Source organism: Pteropus medius, unplaced genomic scaffold, assembly GCF_902729225.1.
Source record: "Pteropus medius unplaced genomic scaffold, Ma_sr-lr_union100, whole genome shotgun sequence".
Classification (NCBI taxonomy): Eukaryota; Metazoa; Chordata; class Mammalia; order Chiroptera; family Pteropodidae; genus Pteropus; species Pteropus medius.
In genome coordinates this window covers 2358339-2364658 of record NW_024354500.1, presented here as the reverse complement: position 1 = coordinate 2364658, position 6320 = coordinate 2358339, and the positions used below count along the sequence as shown (strand labels likewise).

The window sequence follows — 6320 nt, the reverse complement described above, 5'->3', positions numbered from 1 at the left end:
CAATCCTCCTTCCTTTCCTCTCTCCTTGCACAGGTTTGAGAACCGCATTGTGGTCTGAAGGCTCTCCCTACTTCCTCCTTCCTGCTCTTAACTTTTACTGACATTTCCACCAATGAATCTCCGACACACCTCATCCCAGCTTGGTGCTTGCTTGTTAGTGGACACAGACAAACAAACAGAGGTAACATGAACTTGACGGCAAGGAAACAATGATAAGAGCATAATTCAGGTTTGATTAGAAACTGAAGTTGTGGATGGTCTTGTTGTTCACCTTTCTCTTCTCATGTTGGCTGATGCCACCCTACTCTCATCAGCCTCCAGCCCGCCATCTCCTTGAGACTGAGCAACATGCCTTTAATTAAGCTGTAGAGATCTGATGGAGAGATATTTGAAGTTGATGCTGAAATTACCAAACAATCTGTGACTATCAAGATCATGTTGGAAGATTTAGGAATGAATGATGAAGGTGGTGATGACCCAGTTCCTCTACAAAATGTTAATGCCACAATATTTTAAAAAGCCATTCAGTGGTCCACCACTGCAAAGATGATCCTCCTTCTGAGGATGATGAGAACAGAGAAAAGAGAACAGATGATATTCTTATTTGGGACCAAGAATTCCTGAAAGTTGTCCAAGGAACTCTTTCAGAACTTATTCTGGCTGCAAACTGCTTAGACATCAAAGGTTTGCTTGATGTGACATGCCAGACTGTTACCAATATGATCAAGGGGAAAACTCCTGAGGAGATTCACAAGAACTTCAATATCAAAAGTGACGTTATTGAAGAAGAAGCCCAGGAACACAAAGAGAACCAGTGGTGTGAAGAGAAGTGAAATATTGTGCTTTGACACTGTAACGTGTAAAGATTGTTCCAAATACTTGTTGCACTGCTCTACTTATAATTGTTAATATTAAACAAACAGTAAGGAAATGCAGCAGCAAATCAATTACATTAGCAGAATATTGTCTTCATTGTATGTGTAGTTTGAGTACAGATTCCAAACCTATGGCTGAGTTTCTTCCAGTATGATCAAGTTTCTTTTTCCTTTGCTCTGAATACAACTGAACTGTGGATTCTCTATAAAAACTGGCATTTTGGTGCTTCCCTCTTTTTGTAATGTGACTTCTGCCTAATTTATTGTATAATTAACTTTAGTGACCTTTTAAAAGTTGGCATTGTAAATAAAACTACTAGCAAAATGTTCTATGAAATAGAATTAACAAAGTATTATCATTACTCATGATTTGGAAATGAGAAAGGCTACTTGAGGTAAATGTTCTGAGTGGGGGTTACTAAAGATATCTTCTTGGGGTCAAGGTAAGTACCGCTGGTATTGATTAGCCCGTATATAGCAGCGAACCCTTAATTGGATGTGAGAATTTGTTTTTGCATTTTTAATCCTCTCAGCTTTGAATATGTTGGCTAGAGTCTCAGTTACTCTGTTTGTGGTTTGGAGGGAAATATAACTAGACAGTTTGTTCGCTTTTCAATTAAAAAAGACAACCCTTGTGGTATTGTCATTTTTTTATAATCAGTGATCTCATGTGGGGAAAACTATTCATTTGCACGACTTGCTTGTAAAAAATAACTTAAACTTTAACATTAAAATGTGTGGTAAAACCCAGAAAGCATCCATCATGAATGCAAGATACTTTCCATAAAAAATAAGTTACATCAAAAAAGAAGAAGAAAAACAAAGTTGTAGCATAATCAGCCTAGGGAAACCACAAGGAATTATTAGTATGTACTTCTTTTTCTCAATACAGGAAGACTTCTTTGAAGGACCATCATGTACATTCTCTGCAGAACAGTGAAAAGCCATCTTCAACTTGAAGAAAGGTGTGACATGGTTACAATGAGGTAGAGACCAGCATTAAGAACTGCCTGGAAAAGAAGACTAAAGATATTAGCCATATGGAGAGAGAAAAAGAAGTATAAAACAGAAAAAAATGAAAACTAATTAAGGATTCCTATTTTAGTAAGTCAAAGAGATAACAGGAGTGCCCAAAAGAGGAAGAGAAAGAAAACTATTCATAATTCATATGAGAAGGAGGAGGTGGAAATGGAAGGGATGATTAGCTGAACAACTACCGCCAAAATTCTCCTTAGTAGGAATGTGTCATTGTTTGAGAATAAATCAATGAGGCCATTTGATATAAGCAAGCCTGTGAGACTTAGATGAAAAATCTGTGCCGAAACACTCCAGAAGGGAGAACCTGGATTATATGGTCAGGGGAGAATGTTGTTGCTCCTCAGAGTAACGGAGAAAAACGAGTGAAGACTTGAAGAGAGAAGAAGAAAGAGAAGGAGAGAGGTGAGGCTAAGTGAGGGGAAGGATCATTGAAACTCTTCAGCAGTGGGGTCCTCAAAGGACCTTTTAAGAATTGTGGTAAGAGCTGTTCCGCTTGCAGTTCTTTGTGTTGCAGGAACCCAAATCACGCCTTCATCTTCTCTCCAGAAGTTCATTAAAGTCTGACAAAGATGCAAATGGTTTTGGAACATATTGTTTGTTGCTTTAAGAGAATTCAAAGAAGTTGAAATCCTAGTATCTAGGTTTACACGGTACAGACTAGAGTCTCTAAGGAAGCAGAAGCCTGGGAAGTAAATGTGACCAGAAGAGCTTAAGGCTTTCAGAATTCTCCGAACTCTTGAGAAGGCTTTAGACTTCCATGGCCATAAATTTAGAGTTGATGGTGTCGAGCAAATTTTATCTGGTCCATAAGAGACAAGAAGATCCCATTTCATGTCTGGGTTACATTTACTATTACACGATAGAATTATAGAATTCTTGAATTCGTCTCATACACCTTCACTTTTTACAAGTGAAGGAACTCGAAGCATATAAAGAATCTTAGCTGCTTTAGAAGCAGATGCTGACAAGGGTTTAAGGCAAGAAGTTGATTTAGGAAGTGGGAAAATGAGATGGGAAGGGAAGAAAATTGTTAAAGGATGTGTTTGCAAGCAAGTTTCCCCTGTGTGTAACTAGAGTATAACGCTGGTGAGGAACTCTGGAGCCAGTGCAGGGCAAGCACTACAGAGTTATCCCGGCCAAGAATGAGGAAGCTGGGGTACTTATCCACCCACTCCCTTCCATCACTAGGTGGGTGGAGAGTGGTAATTCCCTGGAACATATGGCCTATCCTGTGCTGGGGCAGAACTGGCTCCAAAGGTGGAAGAGAGCCCTCAGGCAGAGTTGCAGGTTCTGATAATCAGAAGTGTAACTAGCATGAAAGGAAATATTATGTGCCAAGGGGGTGAAGCAGAGCAATGGCAAAGCCCTGCTACATGAAGGTAAAGAGACTTGCCAGGAGTCTCTCAGAGGAAGCAAGGAGTCAAGACTAAGAACAGCGTAGCCTGTGGTGTTGGAGGGGTAATGGCAGGATCTGGTTGAGTGTTAGACCTGGGTTTGAATCCCAGCCCTGTTCTCCAGATTCTGTGCAACATTAGAAACTTATCCATTCTGAGATTCAATTGCCTTGTCTGTAAAATGGGGATAACTAGCTTCCAGGGCTGATAAAAATTGAATAAAGAAATGTTTGTAAAGGAAATAGCAAATCGCCTAGAACAGAGAAGACACATAATAAATGGTAGCTAATATTAATATTATTATTATTGTATTAAATGGGATGGACTTGATAGGGGTACAAGTAGGAAACAAAAGGAAAAAAGTCTTTTTTTCCCTCCCACCACTGCCTTCAGCCATGAGAATCCCTCCGTTCCCACCCCTAGACCATAGGTGAAGCAGAGCCCTGGTTGCTTTCCATTATTAACAGTTTTCACTGGATAGATTGGTGTAAAATCAAGATATGTTTTATAATACGATTAATCTTAAACTTGATGTAGTACCTAAAACAGGACCCCTTTTGGTAATGAATCAATTTTCAGATATTTAAAAGTCTAGTCCAAGGATGATAGAATGCTAGTAGATAGTGAAGCTAGAAGAGAGTTATATGGGATTTATTGTATTATTCTCTCTACTTCGATGTATGTTTGAAAACTTCCAAAGGTTTATTAAAGTTTATTCCACTCCAATTAAAACTTTGAAATCGTACCCAACACTTCTTAAAAACTAGACAACAGAAAAGTTAAACAAAGGTGTTCATAAATTTACTTTTTCAAGACTAAAATGAGTTGTATTATTTTCTTCTTTCTTATTTCTGTTAGTTTTTATAACAAGTTAGCCTGTTGTGATAAACAGAGATATAAGCCTTAATGAACACAATTTAATCAAATTATGTTTGAACAGTGAATAGGCATTTAATGTAGAATGCAGAAAAAAAGGAGGGGTTACCTTTTTTCAGGTTCACAGGGCCCTAGTTAGGGATATATTTCTATTATGACTTAGTATTAAGAGACAAACTGGGGGAAAAGGATAAACTTAAGATCAAAATTAAAAGTTCTTCTTAAGCTTTTCTCTGGATACATTATGCATACCTTTTCTTTTTAGATTTGTGTTCCTTGAGCCTTTTAAAAGGACTTTTCACTTTAGAACCTGATCTACTTCCTTTTCATCAACACCAACCTCTTCATTATCAGCAAGTGGAATCTGGGTGAAGCAAATTTTAGTAATTTTTAGAATAGTAAATTTTGTCATAAACAAATTATGACTGTTAAAAACTTAGATCACCAAAAACCAAGGAGAAGTGATAATGTGAAATACAGATGAAACCAATATAATTATTTAGAATTTTAAAGTTATTGCAAAATATATCTCTTACTCAGAGCAATTTTTCTTCTAGACCAATTCTTCCTTCAGTCATATATTCATTGCCAACCACTGCTGGAAGTTAGCAGAGAACAAAACAGTTAAGACTCTTGCCTTCAGGGAGCTTACATTCTCCTTGAGAGAGACAGACAATAAACACAATAATAAGTGAAATATATACTATGTTAGGAGGTGATAATTACTCTGGAGAAAAAGAAAGTAGTGAAGGAAGATCAAGAAAATTGAGGAGCAATTAATAAAATCACCATAGAGTGATCAGGATAGTGCATATATGGGAAAAAGTCAAAGCCAAGACAAAGCCTCTGGACTGAGAGCCCAGAATAGTCAAAGAACCACCAGGAGACCGGTGTGGCTGTAGAAAAGAGAGGAGTAGATGAGGTCCATATTTCTTGAAATGTGTTCTAATGGAATACTAGTTTTTCAGTCAGTTTGAAAAATACTATAGTCTCTGTCCCTCTTGGAGAATCACAATGCCATCTTCATATTAAATGCTCTAAGAAGTCCTGCCAAAAGCAACACTTATAGTCCATGCAATGGACTGAATGTTTGTGTCCCTCCAAAATTCCTATGTTGTAATCCTAACACCCAATGTGATGGTATTAGGTGGTAGGGCCTTTGGGGGATAATTAGGTCATGAAGATAGAGCTCCCATGAATGAGACCAGTGCCCTTCCTTTATAAAAGACCCCAGGGGGCTCTCTCACTCTCTTTCTGCCATGTGAGGGCACAGTGAGAAAATAGCAGGCTCTGGACTAGGAAGTATACCCTCAGCAGATGCAAATCTGCCTGCTTCTTAATCTTGGATTTCCCACCCTCAAGAACTGGAGAAATAAATGCTTTTTGTTTGAATCACCCAGTCTCTGGGATTTTTGTTATAGTGGCCCATGCAGACCAAAACAACCCTGCATTCCTCAAACTTTCTTGACTACAGATCTCTTCTGCATTGAGTACCTGTTTTTTGGAATACACATTTTGAGAAAGATTGTTCTACTTTGTGAACTCTTAGAACAAAGATAAAGTGTGTTCTTTGTATCTGGTTAAATTCCTTCTCAGTAAATATTTGTCATATGGATCAACTCTCATTACACCACAATTATCTAATGTACAAGGTTATTGTGCCATAAAGGAAGAAACCAACTAGTCACTTCCTTTAGGTCCTGTTCCTGTGTGCAGTGGGTAAGTTTTCACCTCCTGTGGTGTACCTGCTACACGGTTTCCCCATCAAACATGGACATCTTCCTCTGTCCTTTCCTGGGTAAATTAGGATTTTTTCAATCATATGCTTAGCAGATACCTCTCTGGCTTAGCAAACTCTGTTTTTACCACAGTCTTTACCTAAAGCATCAGATACATTCCTGGTTATTAATAAATGAGCCTAATCATTGTTTCCTGAATTGGCTTAGTCCCTGTTTATACCATCCTATGAGCAAAGGAACCTCAAAAGGGAAGAAGGGGGAGTGGTGGAATTTGGGGAAACTTCACACTAACAGTCACCCCTCATTCTTTTCCTTCAAGCATAATAATAGAGAGTTGACTCATATGTACAATAATACATAATAAACTAGAAGTGCTTTCAAGAGGCCTAAGGTGGTTA

General features: G+C 38.1%; 1 pseudogene; it reads left to right on the top strand.

Moving 5' to 3' along the window:
- The first annotated feature begins 348 nt into the window (after positions 1 to 348).
- On the top strand, positions 349 to 833 carry LOC120594877 (S-phase kinase-associated protein 1-like; annotated as a pseudogene).
- Positions 834 to 6320: the final 5487 nt, after the last annotated feature.